Genomic DNA, 22,681 nt, shown 5'->3' with positions numbered 1-22,681 from the left:
CATTCTAAAATAAACATAACAATATCTGTCATCTGAAACCCATGTGCTTTCCTTTGGTTAATCACTGGGACAAGCAATTATTTTTATTGTCAGTCTAATATTAGATAGCTTAGATTGTGGCTTTCCAGACCTCAGCAAATTAGAAGCAACAAACTGCAAGAGGTAGAAGAAGGCGATAGTGGAAAATATTATGAGTTGATCGAGAAGTTAAAGCTAAGACTTTTATATTTTTAAGTGTGGATGAAGTTGGGCATGGTGGTAAATGTCTTTCTTCCCAGTAGCCACCCAGCAGAAGTAGGGGGATCTCTGTGAGACTGAGGCCAGCCTGCCTCCCTGTAACCACAGTTGACCTGGAGCTCTCTATGTAGACCAGGCTGTCCTTGCTTTCATAGAGATCCGCCAGCCTTTGCCTCCTGAGTGCTGAGATTAAAGGCATGCACCACCACATCTGGATTTCCGCTCACTCTTTTAATAAGGAATGAAGAATCATAGCACATTAGTGAGGAAAAATATCTTCCCAAACTTCAAATGCCATAAACCAGAGTAATAACTAATGTTGGTGATGATGACCCTGGGCCATAATGAAAACGTTAGGTTACCCAACAGATAATTTAATCAAGCTGTGAGCAAAAAAGCAAGGAAAAATAAATATATTTTTGGGAAATGTCTGTGAAAATATTCAATACTAAGAAGATAGCTTTAGGTTATTCTACAAGTTCAGTGTTGTGAAATACCGATTTGCCGTTGTGGTTGAGTGAATGAAGCATTTCTATGTTTAATGTGTTTTCCCATAAAACGAGAAGGTACCAAGGAGTAAATGCAAACGTGGTCTACTTACCAATGAATACCAATGTCTATGCATTTCCTATCAATGTTTTCAAGTGATTTTTTAAACTTTTATTAATTAATCTCTTGCTATGTTGGAGATCAAACTTGGCTTCACAATACTCAGCCACTGAAGTACACTCTGAGTATCTCATTGAGTGTTTTATATGTTTGGAAAGGCTGTGAGCAGTTGATCAGCCCTGGATCATCAAAATTGATAAGGTATAAACTCAACCTCAATAAAACTGATATTTCATATATGATCATATATACCTTAGATATTAACCAGAAAGACAAATTTTGGGGGTTTCTTTGCTTTTTGGGTTTGGAGTAGCTTCATTTGCTATTGAATTTAACATCTATCTCAAATGAATAGAAGAATCACCAAATCTGTTGTTTCTTTAAGACTTCATGATTTTTACCAATTACAATTTTTACTTCAGCAAGATTTTTGAAATCTAAAATTATTTCAGAATAAAATTTTGCTTAAATAAGTGAATGGAAGGTCCATATGTGTGCTAATTTAGAATAATTCAAAGGAATATTATTTAAGAAAAAGTCCTTCAACAATTGTCTGACCAGCCTGAATAGTATGCTACCATTTGCTTTAAAATACGTACATACAAATTGTTCGTATCATTTTGAGTTGAAAAGTTTACTCACAAACATGGTGTTTATTGCCTCAAGAAAGGGAAGCAAGGTGGCTGTGAAGACTATCAGTCTAGATTTATGTGTCATCTTGCACATTATAGCATTTGAATTTTGGTGTCATGTCTGCATTTATTGCTTAAAAATAAATGAGTGATATGTAAAAAAGTTAAAAACTCATTGATTAATCTATTTGGAACTAAGTATAATATAAACCACAGCAGATCCCAAATGAAGGTAGATGGAAAAGGATAGTAAGAGGAGGGGTCACACTCTTGAATCTTTTCTTCCTCTCTGTATGTGTGGGTTCGGTTCTGTGAGTGCATCTCGGATTCTCATGTGTGGGGTGTGGGGTGGGTTCGGTTCTGTGAGTGCATCTCAGATTCTCATGTGTGGGGTGTGGGGTGGGTTCGGTTCTGTGAGTGCATCTCGGATTCTCATGTGTGGGGTGTGGGGTGGGTTCGGTTCTGTGAGTGCATCTCAGATTCTCATGCTTTCGGCACAAACCTTTTTACCCCTGAGCTGTCTTCTAGTCTATGTACTTTGGACTCTGGAAGGTAGAACTGGATAGTTTAAGTGTGGAAGTGAGGCTTTTACTAGATATCCTTTTGTACTTTCTGGTTTTATTCCAGCCTTATACTTGTTTCCTAAGGTTGTGTAACAGTGTGCTAGCAACTGGGTTACTTAAGGAGTAGAAATTTGTTGTCTGGAGGCAAGAAGGACAGGATTGATTGTCTGTGGGTTTGCATCCTGCTGAAGGCAGAGAGAAAATCTGCTTTAATCTTTTCTAGCGTCCACGGATTTGCTGGAAGTAGGGCATGCTGTGATCTGTAGACTAACAACCTTTACTTCTGTTTTTTTTTGTCTTTGTAGCCCCAGCTGTCCTGGAACTCACTATGTAGACCAGGCTGACCTTGAACTCATAGAGATCTGCCTGCCTCTGCCTCCCAAATGCTGGGAATACAGGCATGCACCACCACGCCTGGCGACTTCTGTCTTTTTTGCACCCTGTGCCTCTTGAATGATGATCTGTTTAGATTCCATCTTTTTTAAAGGACATTAGTCCAATAGGATTAGGGTCCTCTTTAATGTTTGTATTTCAAATTGTTTACCTCTGTAAAGGTGCTGTTTCTAGATAAAATCTATCCTCTCAGTTCTCTTCATTTAGGGAAATGCTGGGTCTTTTGGTTGAATTGTCTAGTCTGGTAGAAACAACACTTATCTGGTATTAGATTGCTCTTGTCAGTTATTTGTTTGTTTTGGTGTTTTGGAGACAAAGACTCTCTCTGTGGCCAAGGTTGGCTTGAACTCATGCTTCTGCTTCAGTCTCCAAAGTTCTGGAATTATGGGTCTGTTGTACCATGATCAGCTTTAGATTGTTCTTAAGCCCAAATGTATGGCAGTGTTCCCTGGGAAGCCTTAAGAAAAATGCAAATATATAATTCTTACTCCTGGGAGACTTAGATTTAGATATTACAGAGTGCAGCTGGGAGTGAGTGTTTCTTAAAGCATTTCTCCAAATCATTCTCATGTACAGCAAGGTTTAGAGTCTCTGCTACAAGACACATTCACCCAAGAGGAAAAGGAAGAGTACACTTTGCCTTGGGATGGGGCTGAAAATGTGAAATTCTATGAAGACCCTTCCTTCCTTCTTTCCTTCCTTCCTTCCTTCCTTCCTTCCTTCCTCCCTCCCTCCCGCCCTCCCTCTCTCCCTCCCTCCCTTCTTTGTTTTGTTTTGTTTTGTTTTGTTTTGATACAGAGTCTTTCTGTAGCCCCAGTGAGCCTGGAACTAACTGTGTAGATCAGGCTGGCCTAGATCTCCCAGAGATCCACCTGAGTACTGGGATTAAAGGTATGTTCTACCACACCTGGCCTCAGTTCTTTCTATTTTTTATTACTTTGTGAGTGAACAAAAATTAGTCTCTTTTCCTCCTATGTGTTGAAATCAAACACACAGGACCGGGATAATTAAGGCAAGGTAAGTGACTGTACAGATTCAGCAGGTGTAAATGCCTCCTTTAAGCCAGCTGCCTTTGAGAGACTTGGAAATGTGCTGCAAGGGGTGTGAGAATCTGACTGTGTTTAGGTCATACATAGCCACCTTTCTTCAGAGTGTTATGGTATTCATCATCAGGCCACGTGGTCAGCACTCACCGTTGAGATAAGACAGACATAAGATTATAAGGAAAGTAACTGCTACTCTTTTCCCTGCTAAGAACTCCCTACTTCCTTGTCTACATTTCACATGCACACCTGGGAATATTTTACTCATTTCCACTCTAATTTTTCGTTCAATCTCTGCCTTCACTCAGCAGTCCCATTCAAACGGGAAAACTCAGTCTTTTACTCTTGCCCTAGTAGCTTCACATATTTGCACCCGCCATGATGATTCTGGTGTCTCGCAGGCTGAAATGCAGAAAGGTGAAGTTGAAGTTGAGGCAACTAAGCAGTTAGATGTAGAGCTTACTAAATAATCATGAATCGTCTCTGACAGAGATCCAGTAATTCCATCATTGTCCTGGTGCCTTCATTTTGTTCTTGTCAAGCTTAGATGGATACAAATGAATAAACTATCTGTGAACAGCATACTTGGCAAGTGTCAAGTATCCCAGCATCTGTGGTACATTTAGTGACACAGCTGCGACAGTCACAATTCTAGCTTTCCATCATCATTATTTTATCTGGCTTCCAACTGTTAACCTGGCTGTGAATATAGGAAATAAAAATGAGTCATTATAGATCATCTTGGGCTTTATAATGCAATGCTGTTGATCTCTGCCGTATATCATTTCTTTAAACTGGATATAAAAATGGTGTTACAGTGACATATGTGAAAACTAATTCATATTATTTGAAATAGATTTTATTATCTAGAAAGAAGTATTTCTGAAAGTATAAAATACTTAGACTGCAATTAAAGCCCATTTTATAACAAAGTAACTCAGACCCGTACAGGAAATACAATTCTTGGAAATTCAATTGACAAATTAACCAAGTTGAAATTGTACAGTGTAGCACTGGCAGGTACTATTGTTGTCTGTGTTCTACAAATGAGTAACTGGGTTATGAAGAAGTAAAGTAAGTTACTCAAGGTCACATAACTACTTAGCGACAAACAGGAGTGATTCCAGATTGTAGCCTGGCATGTTAGTGCCTGCTTGTAATCCTAACACTTGGGAGGCTGAGGCAGGAGGACTAAGAGGTCAAGGTCATCCTGAGCTACTTAGAAAAACTGCCTTAAGAACAAACAAATATACAAACAAACGAATGAAACAGCACTGAGATGAAAAAAATATTGAAACCTCTGAACTATTCTTTTGCAGTCTTTAAAAAAATTGTAGAGTTCTACAACTGGTCACACACAGAGAATAAATGTCTGTGAAATGTGTAGCCCTAAGTGACACATCTGTAATAAAACATGTATAACTAAGACTCACAGAACGTAGTGGAACAAGGGGTAGAGAGAATACTAACGAATCTCTCAGTTCTCATCAGGAAAGCTTCCTCATGCAACAGAGGGTGATGAACACAAAAGACCGTAACTGGCCAAAGTGTAGAGAATAAGAGACCGCAGAGCATGGGTCTCTGGACAGGACTCCTATGTTAAATTTCATCCACCCAGGGCTCAGGGATCATTGTAGAAGAGTGAGCAGAAAGATTTTAAGAGACAAGGGAGGAGAGGCATGCCCAGAAGTAAACAGAGTTGTACAGGTTTCTGGGACCTTGCTTATATGAGCTTACAGTAGTGGTAACAGCATACATAAGACCCATGCAAACTCAATTAGACAAAACCCAGCATAGAACGAGGGAAATGGGCAGGAGGCCATAACTTAAGTGAGTAACTATTGACAGCTTAGCACTGCTGGGTGAGGGAGAGTTGATCTTCTTTAAGAGAGTGATGCTAGACAGGCTGACCAACCAGGCTCTAGTGAATGAACTCATACCGAGGGGCATTTGGGTACACAAACTTGACTGGATAGGACTTAATATATATGACAGAATGCATGAGATTCTGTGTGCTGGATATGGATGGGAGCAGATAGGGAAAGGGGGGCTAAACATGATTACGATGTATTGTATGAAATCCACAAAAATTCAATTAAAATATATTTTAAAAAATAATAAAATGTTAAAAAAAAATAGACCTCAATGGTGGCATTAGGAGAAAAAGTGTCAGCAGCAGGGAGATAAGAGAGGGTGATTGGGAGACACTGATCACAGTACATTGTGAACATGGATCAAAATGCCAAAATTTTGAGACCTAATTGAGACTGATTGCTGCTGGGTGAGGGAGAGTATGACTTACATACGACCACTGGATGGGCTGACTAGAATCCATGGACGCATTTACACTGAAGGACATTTGGGTACAAACATCTGAATGAATAGAACTCAGCATGTATGGGAGAGTGCATAGGGTTCTGTGGGAGGATGGGGGAGGAGTGGATGGGGGAGGGGCTTCTGGATTTGAGTGGAAAATATATAAAATTTAAAAAGCTCAATAAAAAATTAATGAAAAAGTGCCAAAATTAAATTTTTTTATTTAAAAATTTCTCAATTTTATTTTTGCTTTGTTTACTTGTTTCTAGTTCATCAAAGAAAACTGACTCCCTAGCTGTATGTACAAAGCACCTGCATGCTTGTGTTCATATTCTCATTGTTAGTGCCCCTAATTAATTTTAGTTCATCTCATAAACGGTTTGTCTTTTCAAAATTTACCTTTTCTCAATTCCCACAGTCTTCTAAACTAGTTCAACTGCTGTTTTATTTGGTGTCTCTTAGCAGTTGCATGTGCTCATTCAGGGCAGTGTCCTGTGACTGTATCAAAACATCATATACTCCACGTGTTCCACATTGCTGACCGTGTACAACATCCTTCAATCAGGAACATTATGTGCTTACTCAGTCTCCACCAGCGTGCAGAGCAGATGCTAAGGATTTCCTTTTGTAAATAAGGGAAGTTCATTGAAAAGACTGGAAATTATGATCATATTCAAGAAAATTATGTGTATGTGTATATGTATTACAATATTACATGTATGTTGCAAAGCAATCCATTAAAAAAACCCTTGTGCTTTATTGTCATTATTTTATTGCTATGCTCTAAAACTTCCTCGAAAGAGATAAAAATAGAATATTTTTAAACTAGAAGACTCCCACCATTTCACTAACACTAGCAAAAGTTTCCCTTTAACCAGTTTTCTCATTTTTACTAGAATATTAAAATGCTTACAATAATGTTTTATGTGATTTTTGTTTTTAAGCCACTGTGTTTAAATTAGTGTAAATTGGTCTTGTACTATGAGTTTGTAACAAGATTTGACAACTTACTTTAGTGAGTAAAATACATAATTTTAACATCCAGTTTTGATTAGAAAAATAAATAAGATTAAAGTTGCTGTTTTGCAAAACTAAACATTCATAATACAATAACTTGATTACAGAGTTCCCCTCTAAACCATGCTTGGAGGCATGTCTAATTGTCATATATAAATCAAGCGTTCTTGAGGATATCACAGTTCTGTTACACGGGTTATTCCAGAGTGATAGAAGTACATGTGTCTTTGAATAGATTAAATGATAATCTTTTTAAATTACTTAATTTGGTAGCTGCTACTCAAATCTTTTGAAATGTTAACATAGATCATGTGCATAGTACACTGAAGGAAATGGAAAAACAAACACAGGTAGAAGGTGAACCGTCTACAATGAATTTTGCTTGAAATTATTTAGCAAATCTTTCCAAATTGCCTTATTACCAATATTCCAGGCATATTCCTTCCAAGTACCTAACCATGTAACCAAGTCAATAAACACAATGCATAATTACACATCTGGCCATTTCTCCTTCAAGCAAAGTGAACAATCTGATACACTTCTTGAGACTGTATGCAGAAGTATTTTCCCATTTTCTTGTGTGGCCCAGAAGAGAACTGCAGTGCTGGAGCTGTTTTGTTTTGGGTGGTGTGTGCCTATCATTCAGAACATTCTGTAAACTATGCTAAAATCTTTTCATTTCATGTCAGCTAACTCTAGGGAACTTCCTAAGGCTGGAGGCTAAGCCCAGAAGAGAGAAGGCGGTATAGCAGGAGTGGCAACTGTAGGAATTTAAGACACAGGTACCTACAACTTATTGATCTTCCAGGATATATTCAGGCCCTGTTATCTTAGTTCATTTTCTGCTGTCATAGCAGACTTGATAATTTACATGCATTTATGTGGTCATCTGTTAATGGTGGGTATCATTCAAGCTTGACTTTCTGACATGGTGGGTCAGATAATAGCTAGTTCATGATGGGCAGCTCAGGTTATATGACAATTTGTTGGCCCATAGTTCAGCTTTCAGTCTTTATTAATGCCCTGTGATAGGCTTAAGAGCTGTTTCTCAACAGCACATTAGCTATCTATAATGATGGTAAGGCCTTCTTTCAGTGTAGCTTGTACTGACATTCACTCATGGATGAAACTACCAAATCCAGGGCATCTTTTTGGGTCACTTAGTAAATTGGTTAATGTTACACACCCAAATGGGAAATGTGTTGCCTTGAAACTCCAAAACATTGACTAGGGTTTTACCTCTTCTGTTTTTTAAGAAGGACCAGGTATAACAACTTATTGTTCATCTTAGAACAGCCATTTCATCATGCCCCATAACACTAAATCCCTGCACACTTCCACTTCAACAGAAGACCCCTGGATGGTTGTTGATTTTGTTTCTGTCAGCTGATAATGCAGCTTGAGATAGACAGCTGTACAGCCTGAGGAGTTTGCCTCAGATTTTGTTTATGTATTTATTTGATTTATGCTGCAGAAAACAATTTCAAACACAGTCAACAATGAAGCAAAATTGGATTTTATTAAGGACAAAGAAAAATGTGCATTTGGAAAGATGGAATTGAGTTCAGGGATTAAGAAAGTACTATGTTTAAGTGAATAGCAGGAGCTGTGTGTGTGTGTGTGCACGTGCGTGCACATATGTGTATGTGTGCATGTGCACGCGTGTGCATATGGATGATTTTGTGGCTTTTGAAATGGTATTAAGGGATTAAATGATGCATACTTTGGCATACTTATTTTTATATAAATATATTTGCTCTCTTAAGGAAATTATAAGATAGTTTATGAGATTCATCGTGTGTAGGTTTGTAAATAAGAACAGATTTGATTAAATTTTTTAACTCAGAAGTTAAAAAAGTTAAAGGAATCTTTATATGTTGGTGACAAAGAAATTAAGACATATTTTTACTGTAAGCATGATTCATTTGTTATTTTCATGATTCTGTTTGTAAGATTTCTCATAAAAGGTAAGAGTGACTTAGCTAGTAGTTTGGTCAGTGTTGTATAGTTATTTTCTCCACAAAGAAATAATCCCTCCTGGAGGGAGGAGGGAATATCACAGGACTCAGAAAGCTCACAAAACTTACAACTCAGGAGCCCTGCTCTGAGGTTATGTAAGCAGTAACAATTTAGGGAGAGTCTTCAGTGGAAAGTATCTGCAAGTAGTTCAGGGATCTTCAGGGATACAGCATTGTGAGTTATCACCATGTAAGTGTAGTCTTTTCAGTGACATAGCCATTTTATAGTGACCATGCTCGTTTTGTAATCCCACAAACTCATTGGAGCACCAAGCTAGACTAGACTGGTATAGTCTCTTTCATCTGTTGTTGGTGCCATACTAATGGCAAATAGAGGTTTGTTCACAATTGCTCATAAAAAGTAACACCATAATAGTCAGCTATGTTGAAATTCTTTAAAAAATATTTTTATTATGTTTATTTATTTATTTATTTATTTATTTATTTATTTATTTGTATGTATGTATGTATTCTTGTAGGCATGCATGTGTTCTGGTGCACATGTGGAGGTCAGAGGACAACTTAAGAGAGTTGGTTCTTTCCTTCTATCATGTGGATCCCAGAGTTTGAACTCAGGTTGTCAGATGTGGCAGCAAGTGGCTCCCCCATGAACCATCTCCCAGGCCTGCGTTGAAATTCTTCACTTAGCTACTGAGAGACTTAAGTCTGATCCAGGGCAGTAAATGGATAATTTGTTTCCTCACATCCTCTTAATTTTCCTTATCTCTCCATCCTATTTCAAGTTTCTTTCCCATCTTCTAGCATATGAAAAAGTCTAAAGTAGTTCCGTTCCTATTTCTTGATAGCCAAGCACATCTACATGACATCATCAGTGTAATGGACCAATATATCATCTTCTGAAAGAAAGATAATCAAAATCCTGAAGACTAAATTATTGTTTAAGGTTGGAGCTTTGATAAATTCCAAAGATGCAGCAATAAATGTGAGTTGCTGTTTTTTTCACAAACAGTGTTTCGAGGTAGGGATGGCTTACTGATACAGAAGGAGAAAAAGCTTGTGCCAGATTAAAAGCTGCCTACCAGATTTTAGAGAATGTGTTCATTTTCTCAATTAAGGAAACAACATGTGGTGTAACATTACAGGGTATATGATGCACACTCTAGGATTGTCAGTAACAATTTAAAAAGCCACTCAGGACTATATAGAATACCTCAGTAGTATAGTGATTGACTAGCATATAAGAGACACTGTGTTCCCACACAAACACACAAAGCCCAATTAATTAATTAATTATTGTAAAAAGTAAAAGCTAGGCCAAATAATTCTATGTTTTTTATATTCAGATATAAATGAGTTCAAGATGAATTGTAGGAGGGGAAAACAGCAGTTTAACTGAGCAGCATAATTTGGTTTCTTATAATGAGGTAAAGTTAACTTGTAACAGATGGTAATGATAAAAGAACTACAATGAAAACAGTGAATTATTTTATATATCAGGAACTGTGCTAGCCACGTTTGATAATACCATAAAGTAATTACTATTATTATCCCCATTTGCAAATGAAGAAATTTAGGTTTGGAGAGGTTATCACTACTCACCTAGTATAGGGAAAAGCAGGATTTGAATTTAAGAAGCTAATATCTAGAGCTCAAAATTTAAGCCACAAGGTAGTTCGGTAACTGAGATGTAGCAGATTATAAAAGTAGACATAATCCTCATTCCTCCCTTAGTTATTATGTGTGTAAGGTGACTTTACAGCTTGTTGTTTCAAGAAATGAAATCTGTTTCCTTTCCTTTGACCCTGTGTGTGCCAGATATGACAAATTTAGATCCTAGTTTTGGACCCTAACCAGCCACCATGCAGATACACACAGGCTAACTTTCTAAAGGATGAGAGAATATAGTTCATTTGTCCTAGCCATGATGACCAGGCTGTGAAATACTGCAACAGTAATCATTGAAGCCACTTGTAGCTTATTGCAGGTAGTGAGAGAGGACAGTTGGGAGAAAATGAACTTCCCACATGAGCCCAGCTTAAATTGTTTATCCACAGAATAATGAATTAGATAAGAGGCTATTCCTTCAAACCTCTAAGTTTCAGAGTGGGTTTGTTATGCAGGAGTAGGTAACTGATACGCCAAAGGAGTTCCTTATTTTTAATTTATTTTTGACACAAAATTCAAAACTGGCTTTGACTTTGAACTGGCTGTGTAGCTGTGGATGACTTTGAACTCTTGATCCTCCCAAAGGAATTCTTTAACAAAACAAAAGTTTAACCAACATTGTATGAAATAAAAGCATCTTGTATACTCATATGCATGTAAGTTTAAATAAAAAGAGTGTTCTGAACTGAGTCTCTTGCTCTTCCTAAAATACTTGTTAGCACCTAAAGTGTGTATGGCCAGAAGGCCATGCTTGGGATCCGCTCCTATGAATTTCTCATTGGACTGATTTTGTCACAGAGTAGCTTAACTCACTTCTTATGCAGTTGTGTGGGCACTGAGAGGACAGTCAGTATTCATGAACCCCCAAAATTTCTGTTATTTCGAGATTTCAAACACAACTATTGCATTTGTTCAGAAAACTTTAAAGTAAGTGTGCTGAATTCATACTTGTAATGCTGACAAGAAGATCAGGAGTTCAAGGTCAGATTTGGCTATATAAGATCCTTTTTCAAAAACAAAACAAGAACAACAAAAAGAAACATGCAAATTAGAAGATTCCTTAAATAGAAGTTGACTTATTCTTTTAGTCAAGAATATAAGATGTCATATCCATCTCTACTTAGCTAAGATATAGATAGATAGATGATACATAGATGATAGGTAGATAAATAGATAGACGATTGACAGATGATAGATAGATTTTAAGAGTCTACCACCATCCTTTAAAACCTGAGCACTTGAGCCAGGCTTGATGGTGCACTTGAGAGGCAGAGGAGGGTGGATCTCTCTGAGTTCAAGGCCAGCCTGGTCCACATAGTGAGTTCCAAGCCAACTGGGGCTACAGGCTACAGGAAGATCCTGTCTCAAAAAGACAAAAAAGAAAAAAGAAAGAAAAAAAGAAAACCTGAACACTGATATTTATTGCAGCTCTTTTCATAGTGGTAGAAGGTGGTGGGGAAAGGCGAGTGATAACTGAGAACTTTGTGGTTTCTGTTCATTTCACTTGTTAACCTAAAACACCTCCAAAAACCCAGAAGATTTTTTTAATGAAGGAATCTGAAATATTTTTAGAAATAGATTTTTCCCTCCCTCTGTGGGAGCATTTCAGAACTTTTGAAAGACTTTAATATATTACATGTGTATATCTGTGGCAGGCTAGCATATGACAAGGTTGTAACTCTTTGAAATTGATGCAATCCTGAGCAATTTAAATCACTGTCAATGTAATAATGCTGGGATTCGTCTAAAGGGTGAGCAATCTCTCCTTTGAATCTGAAGAATTCTCCCCAGAGGGGAAAAAAATCCAAGGATGCATTTCTAATCAGCTTGCAGTACCCAACTTATTAGAACTGCTGTTCTGATTAGTGCTCACTGCAAATCAATATAACATGAAGGTGTCCATTTTAATGAGTGAAGAGACTGCTATAAGGAACAAGAAAGATTTATCAAAGAAGTTCCTAATCCGAGTGAGCATTGAAGGCCAACTACTTATTGACTCCCTCATTTTGAAGACACAGGCAGTGAAACTCTCAAAAGTTAGCCAACTTTCCCAAGATTGCATAACTAGGCACCGTCTGAACTAGAGAATTAGTACATTATACCATCTTTTGACAGTGCAAATTGTCTTGAAAGAAAGAGAGCATGGCTGCCGGGGGTTTGAACCCACGATCCCCAGCGAGGTGAGGATTGGGGATGAGTAAGCATGCCGTTCACCAGCCCACGCCACCCCTATTACCCGGGGACACTCAGACACAATGGGGAGTCTTAGGCAGAGACTCATTTATTGCAAGTGTTCCAAAGCTTATAAAAGCACCTGAAACTAGATGCCGGGGGTTTGAACCCGTGACCCCTGGCAAGGTGAGGATTGGGGATGAGTAAGCATGCTGTTCGCCAGCCCTTGCTGCCCCCATTTCCCAGGGACACTCAAACGCAATGGGGAGTCTTAGTCAGGCAGACACTCATTTATTGCAAGTGTTCCAAAGCTTATAAAGGCACCTGGAACTCCCCCCTCCCCCCGCCAGGTGTATCTTAAGGATGGTCACACGCTGATCATGCACTCCTCAGCAGTGCGGAAGTATTCTTCAGACTTTCAAAGCAAGCCAGGCCACGTCCCCAGTAACTTCTTTTCCAACCTATGCAAGGTGGGGCCTTTAGGTCCCCACACATGGCAGGTGGACTCTACCTGTGTGATGAGAATAGTTTGACTCACGAATTCTAACATTGACCTTAAGTAACTTATTTATGGGCTCTTCCATTAAATGTATTCATAAGAAAGAGGTGTATTTTGGCTTTGTGGCCAATTCTTGCTCACCATTGAAAACTCAATTAGAGAACCACCATGCTAGAAAAGCCTTCACTACTATCTCCAGGTAAGGTACATCATATCCTCATTATATGTTACAGTACCACTCAGTTATGGCTCATATTTTAACCAAGCAGTGTTTTACTCCCTAGGACACATCAACCATAATTGGAAATATTTCTAATGGTCATGACTTCAGGTTATTGCTTGTGAATAGTGGTCGGAAGCTAGGGATGGTGCTGAACACCCTGAAGCAATCCCCACTCCCTCCCACTAACCAAGAGCTTTCCATCTCAAAATGTCAGGAGTGCTGATCACCAGAGACCATGTATTTAGTATGGTCTTAGCTGTTTGCCCAGATGAGGGATAGCCCTGTCTAGGACAGACCTAACTTTCAGCTGTTTTAAGTAGTCAGTGGACATTTCATAACATCAAGAAATGCACATCAACTAAAAGGATTTTTTATGTTTGTTTATTTTGTTTGTTTTGCTGCTGTGTCAATTTTTGGCAATCAATTCCTGGGTATTCAGATTTCTATCATATCCTGTGTTATCAATTATTGTTGGTAATATTCCTCTTATTCCCCCTCCTCTCCCTCCTGTTCTGGGCCCCTTTTGCAAAGTTTTGCATGCACAGCATTTTTTTCTCATGATTTTAAGCAGAGGAAATAAGGGATCCTTCCATTCCTTTGCTCCCAAAGCAACATTATTGTGCATTGGTTAAAACAACTAATATCTTCCTCACAGTTCAGAGGACTGGTGCTTCTGTTCTCTGTTAGAAACTGTATTAGCAACTTTGTTTTACACATTTTTTTTTTTTCAGTTTTTGCTGGTCTCTGGACAAGGTGCAAACAGGTGTTAGTATGTGGTTGAGAGAAACATCAGTCACAATGGGATAATTGAAGCTTCTCAGACAGCACAAAAGACTACTCTACTCGTGTTAAGATATGCTCGTGGAGGTCAGCTAATTGCTGGGTGGGAGGACACTTGGCCTTCTGAGAAAACTTAGCAAAGTGAACCCACAGGCAAAACTTCTACCACGTGGATCATACTAGTTGTGTAATAAATTTATTTCCTCCCCCAGACTGTGGCTCTTTTGAACTTTCCTCTTCAGTGTCTAGTAGATGTTAAGCATATTATACTGTGTAATGTGGTACATGGAGTAAACTTACCACTCACCACTTTCTTCTATGATTATTACATTTTTGAAAATCATTGGTGGCCATTAATTTTGCAAAACAGAGAAATAAGGTCATCACCAGATTTTGCTCAAATAAAATTTCCATAAAATACCACAAAAGTCTGTTTAGGCACGGGAATTTTTATTTGACCACTATTATCTAACTTTTTGGAAATGATCATACAGTTAGGCCTTGGAACAATTCCTTAAAATTGAGAAAATGGAGCCGCCATCCACGCACAAGCAAAGAAGCATGTCCCATTTAAATACACCCACGCAGCCCCAGCGCCCTTAGCCGATCCGGGCGCGCAGCCCACACGCACCCGCGGCTCCCGGCTTGGAGATCCGCGCAGGTTGGGCTCCCCGGATCCCGCGGATCGGACGCTCACGGAAGATCGGGATCGCACGGTGGTTGGGGCCCGGGTGGGCGGGGGAGGCTGGGCCCCGGGCCTCTCTGGTGGACAGCCGCATGAGGACGCGAGCGAAATAGACCAAGGTGGACTTGCCCCTGGAGACGCTTCGGGGTGCTTTTGGTCCATTTCTTCCGCCAAGAAGTCGACATGGCGAGCGACTCCCCGGCTCGCAGCCTGGATGAAATCGATCTCTTGGCCCTGAGGGACCCTGCAGGGATCTTTGAATTAGTGGAACTTGTTGGAAATGGAACATACGGGCAAGTTTATAAGGGTCGGCATGTCAAAACGGGCCAGCTTGCAGCCATTAAGGTCATGGATGTCACAGGGGATGAAGAGGAAGAAATTAAACAAGAAATTAACATGCTGAAGAAGTATTCTCATCACAGAAACATTGCTACATACTGTGGTGCTTTTATCAAAAAGAACCCTCCAGGCATGGATGACCAACTGTGGTTGGTGATGGAGTTCTGTGGCGCTGGCTCTGTCACTGACCTGATCAAGAACACCAAAGGCAACACGTTAAAAGAAGAGTGGATTGCATATATCTGCAGGGAGATTTTACGGGGGCTGAGTCACCTGCACCAGCACATAGTGATTCATCGTGATATTAAAGGGCAGAATGTCTTACTGACTGAGAATGCGGAAGTTAAACTAGTGGACTTTGGAGTCAGTGCCCAGCTCGATCGAACAGTGGGCAGGAGGAACACTTTCATTGGGACCCCGTACTGGATGGCACCGGAAGTCATTGCCTGTGACGAGAACCCAGATGCCACATATGATTTTAAGAGTGACTTGTGGTCTTTGGGAATCACTGCCATTGAGATGGCAGAAGGCGCTCCCCCTCTTTGTGACATGCATCCTATGAGAGCCCTCTTCCTCATCCCCCGGAACCCCGCACCTTGCCTCAAGTCTAAGAAGTGGTCAAAAAAGTTCCAGTCATTTATTGAGAGCTGCTTGGTGAAGAATCACAGCCAGCGACCAGCCACAGAACAATTGATGAAGCACCCGTTCATTCAAGACCAACCTAATGAGAGACAGGTCCGCATTCAGCTGAAGGACCATATCGATAGAACAAAGAAGAAGCGAAGAAGCGAGGAGAAAAAGATGAGACTGAATATGAGTACAGTGGAAGTGAGGAGGAAGAGGAGGAGAATGACTCTGGGGAGCCCAGTTCCATTCTGAACCTGCCCGGAGAGTCGACACTTCGTCGGGACTTCCTGAGACTGCAGCTGGCCAACAAGGAGCGATCGGAGGCCCTGCGGCAACAGCAGCTGGAGCAGCAGCAACGAGAGAACAAGGAGCACAAGCGGCAGCTGCTGGCTGAGCGCCAGAAGCGCATCGAGGAGCAGAAGGAGCAGAGGCGGCGGCTGGAGGAGCAACAAAGGCGTGAGAAGGAGCTGAGGAAGCAGCAGGAGAGGGAGCAGCGCCGGCACTATGAGGAGCAGATGCGCCGAGAGGAAGAGAAGAGGCGTGCGGAACACGAGCAGGAATATAAGCGCAAACAACTGGAAGAACAGAGACAAGCAGAAAGACTGCAGAGACAACTAAAGCAAGAGAGAGACTATCTGGTTTCCCTCCAGCACCAGAGGCAGGAGCAGAGACCCATGGAGAAGAAGCCGCTCTATCATCACAAAGAAGGGATGAGTCCCAGTGAGAAGCCTGCATGGGCCAAAGAGGTAGAAGAACGTTCAAGACTCAACCGGCAGAGTTCACCTGCCATGCCTCACAAGGTTGCCAACAGGATATCCGACCCCAACCTGCCCCCAAGGTCGGAGTCCTTCAGCATTAGTGGGGTTCAGCCTGCTCGGACACCCCCAATGCTCAGACCTGTTGACCCCCAGATCCCACAGCTGGTAGCTGTAAAATCCCTGGGACCTGCCTTGACCGCCTCCCAGTCCGTGCACGAGCAACCCACAAAGGGCCTGTCTGGGTTCCAGGAAGCTCTGAATGTGACCTCTCACCGCGTGGAGATGCCTCTCCAGAACTCGGATCCCACCTCGGAAAACCCTCCTCTCCCGACTCGCATCGAGAAGTTTGACCGAAGCTCTTGGTTACGACAGGAAGAAGACATTCCACCAAAGGTGCCTCAAAGAACAACTTCTATATCCCCAGCATTAGCCAGAAAGAACTCTCCTGGGAATGGCAGTGCTCTGGGACCCAGACTCGGATCGCAACCCATCAGGGCAAGCAACCCTGATCTCCGAAGAACAGAGCCCGTCTTGGAGAGCCCCTTGCAGAGGACCAGCAGCGGCAGTTCCTCCAGCTCCAGCACACCCAGCTCTCAGCCAAGCTCGCAAGGAGGCTCCCAGCCTGGCTCACAAGCCGGATCTAGTGAACGAACCAGAGTTCGAGCCAACAGTAAATCAGAAGGATCACCTGTGCTCCCTCACGAGCCTTCCAAGGTAAAACCAGAAGAGTCCAGGGACATCACCCGGCCCAGTCGACCAGCTGATCTGACTGCATTAGCCAAAGAATTAAGAGAACTCCGCATTGAAGAAACCAACCGTCCACTGAAGAAAGTGACCGATTACTCTTCCTCCAGCAAGGAGTCAGAGAGCAGTAAGGAAGAGGAGGAAGATGAAGAGAGCGAGACCCACGATGGGACAGTGGCTGTCAGCGACATACCCAGGCTGATACCAACAGGACCCCCAGGGACCAATGAACAGTACAACATGGGACTGGTCGGAACTCATGGGCTGGAGACTGCTCACACAGACACTTTTGGCAGCAGTATCTCAAGAGAAGGAACCTTGATGATTAGAGAGACAGCTGAAGAGAAGAAGCGATCTGGCCACAGTGACAGCAATGGCTTTGCAGGTCACATCAATCTCCCAGACCTTGTGCAGCAGAGCCATTCCCCAGCTGGAACTCCCACAGAGGGCTTGGGCCGTGTGTCCACCCACTCCCAGGAGATGGACTCCGGGACTGACTATGGCCTTGGGGGCAGCACCAAAGCCTCCTTTACCCCCTTTGTGGACCCCAGAGTATATCAGACTTCACCCACTGATGAAGATGAAGAGGATGAAGAGTCAACCGCTGCCGCCCTGTTTACTAGCGAACTTCTTAGACAAGAGCAGGCCAAACTCAACGAAGCAAGGAAGATTTCAGTGGTAAATGTAAACCCAACAAACATTCGCCCTCATAGTGACACGCCGGAAATCAGAAAATACAAGAAACGATTCAATTCGGAAATACTTTGTGCAGCTCTGTGGGGTGTAAACCTTCTGGTGGGAACTGAAAATGGCTTGATGCTTTGGACAGAAGTGGGCAAGGCAAAGTCTACAATCTGATCAACCGGAGGCGATTTCAGCAGATGGATGTGCTAGAAGGGCTAAATGTTCTTGTGACAATGTCAGGAAAGAAGAACAAGCTACGAGTTTATTATCTTTCATGGTTGAGAAACAGAATACTACACAATGACCCGGAAGTGGAAAAGAAACAAGGCTGGATCACGGTTGGGGATCTGCAAGGCTGTATACATTACAAAGTTGTTAAATATGAAAGGATTAAATTCTTGGTGATTGCCTTAAAGAATGCAGTGGAGATATATGCTTGGGCCCCTAAACCTTATCACAAGTTCATGGCATTTAAGTCTTTTGCAGATCTCCAGCATAAGCCTCTGCTTGTTGATCTCACAGCAGAAGAAGGTCAAAGATTAAAGGTTATTTTTGGCTCACACACTGGTTTCCATGTAATTGACGTGGATTCAGGAAACTCTTATGATATCTACATACCATCTCATATTCAGGGCAACATCACTCCCCATGCTATCGTCATCTTGCCTAAAACAGATGGAATGGAGATGCTTGTTTGCTATGAGGATGAGGGTGTGTACGTGAACACCTACAGCCGGATCACTAAGGATGTGGTGCTCCAATGGGGAGAAATACCCACGTCTGTGGCCTACATTCATTCCAATCAGATAATGGCCTGGGGCAAGAAAGCTATTGAGATCCAGTCAGTGGAAACAGGACATTTGGATGGAGTATTTATGCATAAGCGAGCTCAAAGGTTAAAGTTTCTATGTGAAAGAAATGATAAGGTATTTTTTGGAAGACCTAGAATTTTATGGGTTTTGTTTTGATTTGGGGTTTTTTATTCGACAGGGTAAATTAAGGTATGAAAAGTCTCACAAGGGCACTTGGACAGGGGTTCCGTTCTTCTAATAGTTTGGAATTGCTTTCTGAGATGCACTCCTAACAGAACTTGCATCATTTTTTAAAAGGTATCTTAACTCCTGGTTGTCACTACCTACTACTAACAGCTTTCTGTCTGCTCTTGTGATGTATTGATAATTGTGTCTCTGGTCCCTCCTGTGCAGTAGGTTAGAAAGACACATGACATTCAGGCTGGAGCCAGTTTGTTTTTGTCCATTGACAAACAAGGAAGGGCCGAAGTCTGACCTCACAGTCCACCAAGTTTTCCTTTAAATGCTATTGTGTGTACCAGTTTCTGTCACTGTATTCCTGAAACATGCAAGAGCTCTTTGTGTGCTGTCTTTGAAAGTCTGCTTGAACAGGAATCACTCATGTGCATGCTGATTGCTTTACAGTATAGATGTGCTACGTTATTTTTAAGGAAGAAGACATGGGCATAAGGATCAAACTTTAAGCTTAACTTGCTCGAGGGAACCACTAGAATATCTCCATGTTGAAAAATGACTCTGACCCTCCCTGTAATCTCCAAGCACTCAGGCCGGAATCTCTGCTATACTTTCTGTAAATTATTAGTGACCTTTTAGTTCATTACTCAAAAACTCTAAATCTCAGCAAATCAAACAACACACACAAACCAGCCAGTGATCTAAGAACTCGCTTCCCTTGAGACTACATAAGTATAAAATTTAAACCCCACAGTCTGAAATTCATTTTATTTATCTGTGGTATTTCTCATAAATGCTATTGTATTTTAGCTTGCCGTTATAGTGACATCAGGGATCCTAAAACAAGCTGTCCTTTCATGAGCCTCACATAGAGTGATATAAAATGATTTCTTTTCCAGAGCCCCAGCAAAGAAACAACCCCCTTGAGAATTTGTAAGTTCCAAAGTGATAATATGCACACTTTGCCAAATATTTTCTAGTTTTGTTTTTACTTCCATACCGTGTCATTGTTCTGGAAATTTTTCCACAGACAATTGTGATATCCAACAATTTGCATAACATTAAACAGTCTGAGGTCATAACTCTGTGCTTTCAACTTTATTCTGCATAAATGCCAGTCCAGGAAGGGCCAGACTACGTCAAAATGAAGATCTCTCCCAAAAGTTTTCAAAAAAAAGCTCCCTGGATAATATTTGAACTATTTTAAGTCAGATTGAAATCTTGGACCCTGTGTCCAGTCACCCTAAACATTTGGATGAAATCTTGAAAATAAAAATGTCCAGTTTGGGGGATGTCTGTGCTTTGCATTCACTCACTCCTTGCATGAGAGGGTTTGGTTCCGATGATTTTATTTTTTATCAGCAGCAAGTGCTTTGCAGAGTTGAGGATAAATAAATGCTGATGGGAAGACAGCGTTCATTCCCAGCCGCTTATTATTGATACTAGCAAACATCCATGCTTGAGTTGCTCCTTTCCGTAGCTTTTTCCTGGAGTGTTAAAAAAAAAAAAAGAGGAGTACATGTTGTGGTTTGTTTAAGGGACTTCAAGCATTTCCCTAAATCATAATTTCCCATCTTGGGTGACTGCAAGGTGGGGCGGTGGAGGAGGGCAAAGAAGATGACAGCCTGGGTGAATTTTAAAACTGCATGTTTTTTAAAAAAAGGTATTTTTTTACATTTCAGCTGTCTTACAATGTTAACAAAACTGTAGAGAGATGGTAAATGTATAATATTAGAAGGGAAAGGTATCAATTTTGCTTTGCCTATGATTGTTTACATTTTTTAACCTCTAATTTTCAACTGTTTTAAGGACAAAACTTTGTTCCAAGGACAAAACTTAATATGTTTTATTTTTAAAGAACACAATTACTGTAAATGGATCAAAAAACAAAAACAAAAACAAAAAAGAGATCCTACTGATTTTATCTAAATAAATGAGCAGCTGAGGTACTATTAATGAGAACGAAACACACATTAGGAAAATGGTACCATTTTAATCTTGTGGTTTGGCCAAGGGGCAAGGGAAGGGGAAATATTCTGGATTCTAGACTAGGTGGTTATGCCCACCCACTCCCCCAAAGGTGATTGTCGTTTGCATTTATTTGAAGCAGGTAACACTCAGGAAAATAACCAGGGATTATCTTCAGGCAATCACCAGGATGCCCCCCACCCCCACTGTGGTCCCTCTAGCTCTCCAAAGCAATGAAAACCTTCCGTTCCGTTCTCATTTTTACTGCTGTTGTTACGCTGCCAAACAACGTTGTCTTCACCAATTCCTTGTGACAAATTCAGCAATAACTGGATTGAATTTAGCAAACACAGCTTTAAATGATTTTTTTTATTGTGGGATTTTGGGGAACAGTTAAGAAATAAAAGGGAATCATTGTGTTTAAAAAAAAAAAATTGAGAAAATGGTTTCTTTCCAAAGAAGTTAAATCACTTTTTATTTCATGGAAGAAAAACTAAAGCTTTAAATGTATTTAGTACACCAAGCCAATAACATTCTGAAAGCAATGAACACAGAATCTGAAACATTTGGAGTGACTAGAGTAAAGCTCAGGGAAATGATGTCCACGAGAATGAGCGCACAAGTCCTAGAAGATGCTGAGCACTGTTGCAGTGAACCCCAGCTTGCTATAACACATTGTATAGTTGAGTAGTATAAAAGACTTGCTATGATAAGCTTTGGTTTAGTGACAGAAAAATAATTCAATCAGTTTTCTTTTCTTGGAATACATAAAATAACATATGGTCTTTAAAATGAGAATGATGAATTAAATGGTTTATTTTTATATTTCTTTTTGTCTCTCTTTAGAGATTCATCTAGAAATGATTTACCTAGAATAATGTATGACAAGTTCTCCTACCAATAAAGAACAAAATGAGAATTATGAATTGACAATGAATATATAATTTCTAGTTATTGCAATGAAAATTTCAGGTTTAGAAGCTGAAAGCATTTTGAATTTGCTTTGTACTTCATTTGGCCTCATTTCTAGGAGGAAAAGGAGTATGGTGCACCTTCTTTTCTATAGATTGAATTATACTTTGGCTAGTTTTGACATTCTGTTTTTTGTTGCCAAACCAAAAAATTGTGGCCTCTTAGAATTTGAATTGACTGATTCTCAGCTGGTCCACATCACTTGTGTTAGTTCAAGTTGGGATCTGAGTGTTTAATAATAAACATAGCAAGGAGAGAATCGAACTTCTGTGACTTGAAAATCTAAAGTATGACTGACCTAATGAAAGATGTGGCTGAAAAAATAGAAAATGGTTGTGTGGAGAAGTTACCAGCATAGGCAAGTGGCTCCTTGACATTTTAATTTTCATGCCCTCAGTTTCTTTGTAATCAAGCGGAGGAAAAAAAAAATCAGAATAGATTTTGCAGGTTACTTTGAGGGTTGAAAATGAAAATGTATCCACAATTCTTAGTCCATGCCCAGCAAATTAATTAGCAGTAAATACTGAAAGTCACTTTTTATAAAACTGTCATCAAGTTTTAAAGGTTCTAGGAGATACTTGTAATGTTTGGATTTGTATCCAAATTTTTGTTTTCTTCCTGAAAACTTCCATCCCCCATGTAAAGCTGTCCCAAGCTTTTAAAAATATTATTTATTTATTTATTTACTTATTTATATTTATTATTAGGGTTTCCCTGTAGCCCTAGCTGTTCTGGATTCACTATGGAGACCAGGCTGGCCTTGAACTCACAGAGATCCACCTGCCTCTGC

General features: G+C 40.4%; 1 protein-coding gene and 1 pseudogene across 2 annotated transcripts in view; both read left to right on the top strand.

Annotated features, from left to right (window-relative positions):
• Positions 1-22,681, top strand: part of LOC115067430 (oxidation resistance protein 1-like) — a 391,627-nt gene that overhangs the window by 114,190 nt on the left and 254,756 nt on the right. The gene's annotated exons all lie outside the window — the stretch shown is intronic.
• Positions 14,979-18,895, top strand: LOC103748781 (annotated as a pseudogene). The gene has a single exon (XR_607917.3). The product of XR_607917.3 is annotated as a traf2 and NCK-interacting protein kinase pseudogene (transcript).

Source organism: Nannospalax galili, unplaced genomic scaffold (genome assembly GCF_000622305.1).
Source record: "Nannospalax galili isolate Female #2095 unplaced genomic scaffold, S.galili_v1.0 scaffold284, whole genome shotgun sequence".
Lineage (NCBI taxonomy): Eukaryota > Metazoa > Chordata > Mammalia > Rodentia > Spalacidae > Nannospalax > Nannospalax galili.
Note: the sequence above shows the minus strand (reverse complement) of the source record. Positions and strands in the feature narration are given on the sequence as shown.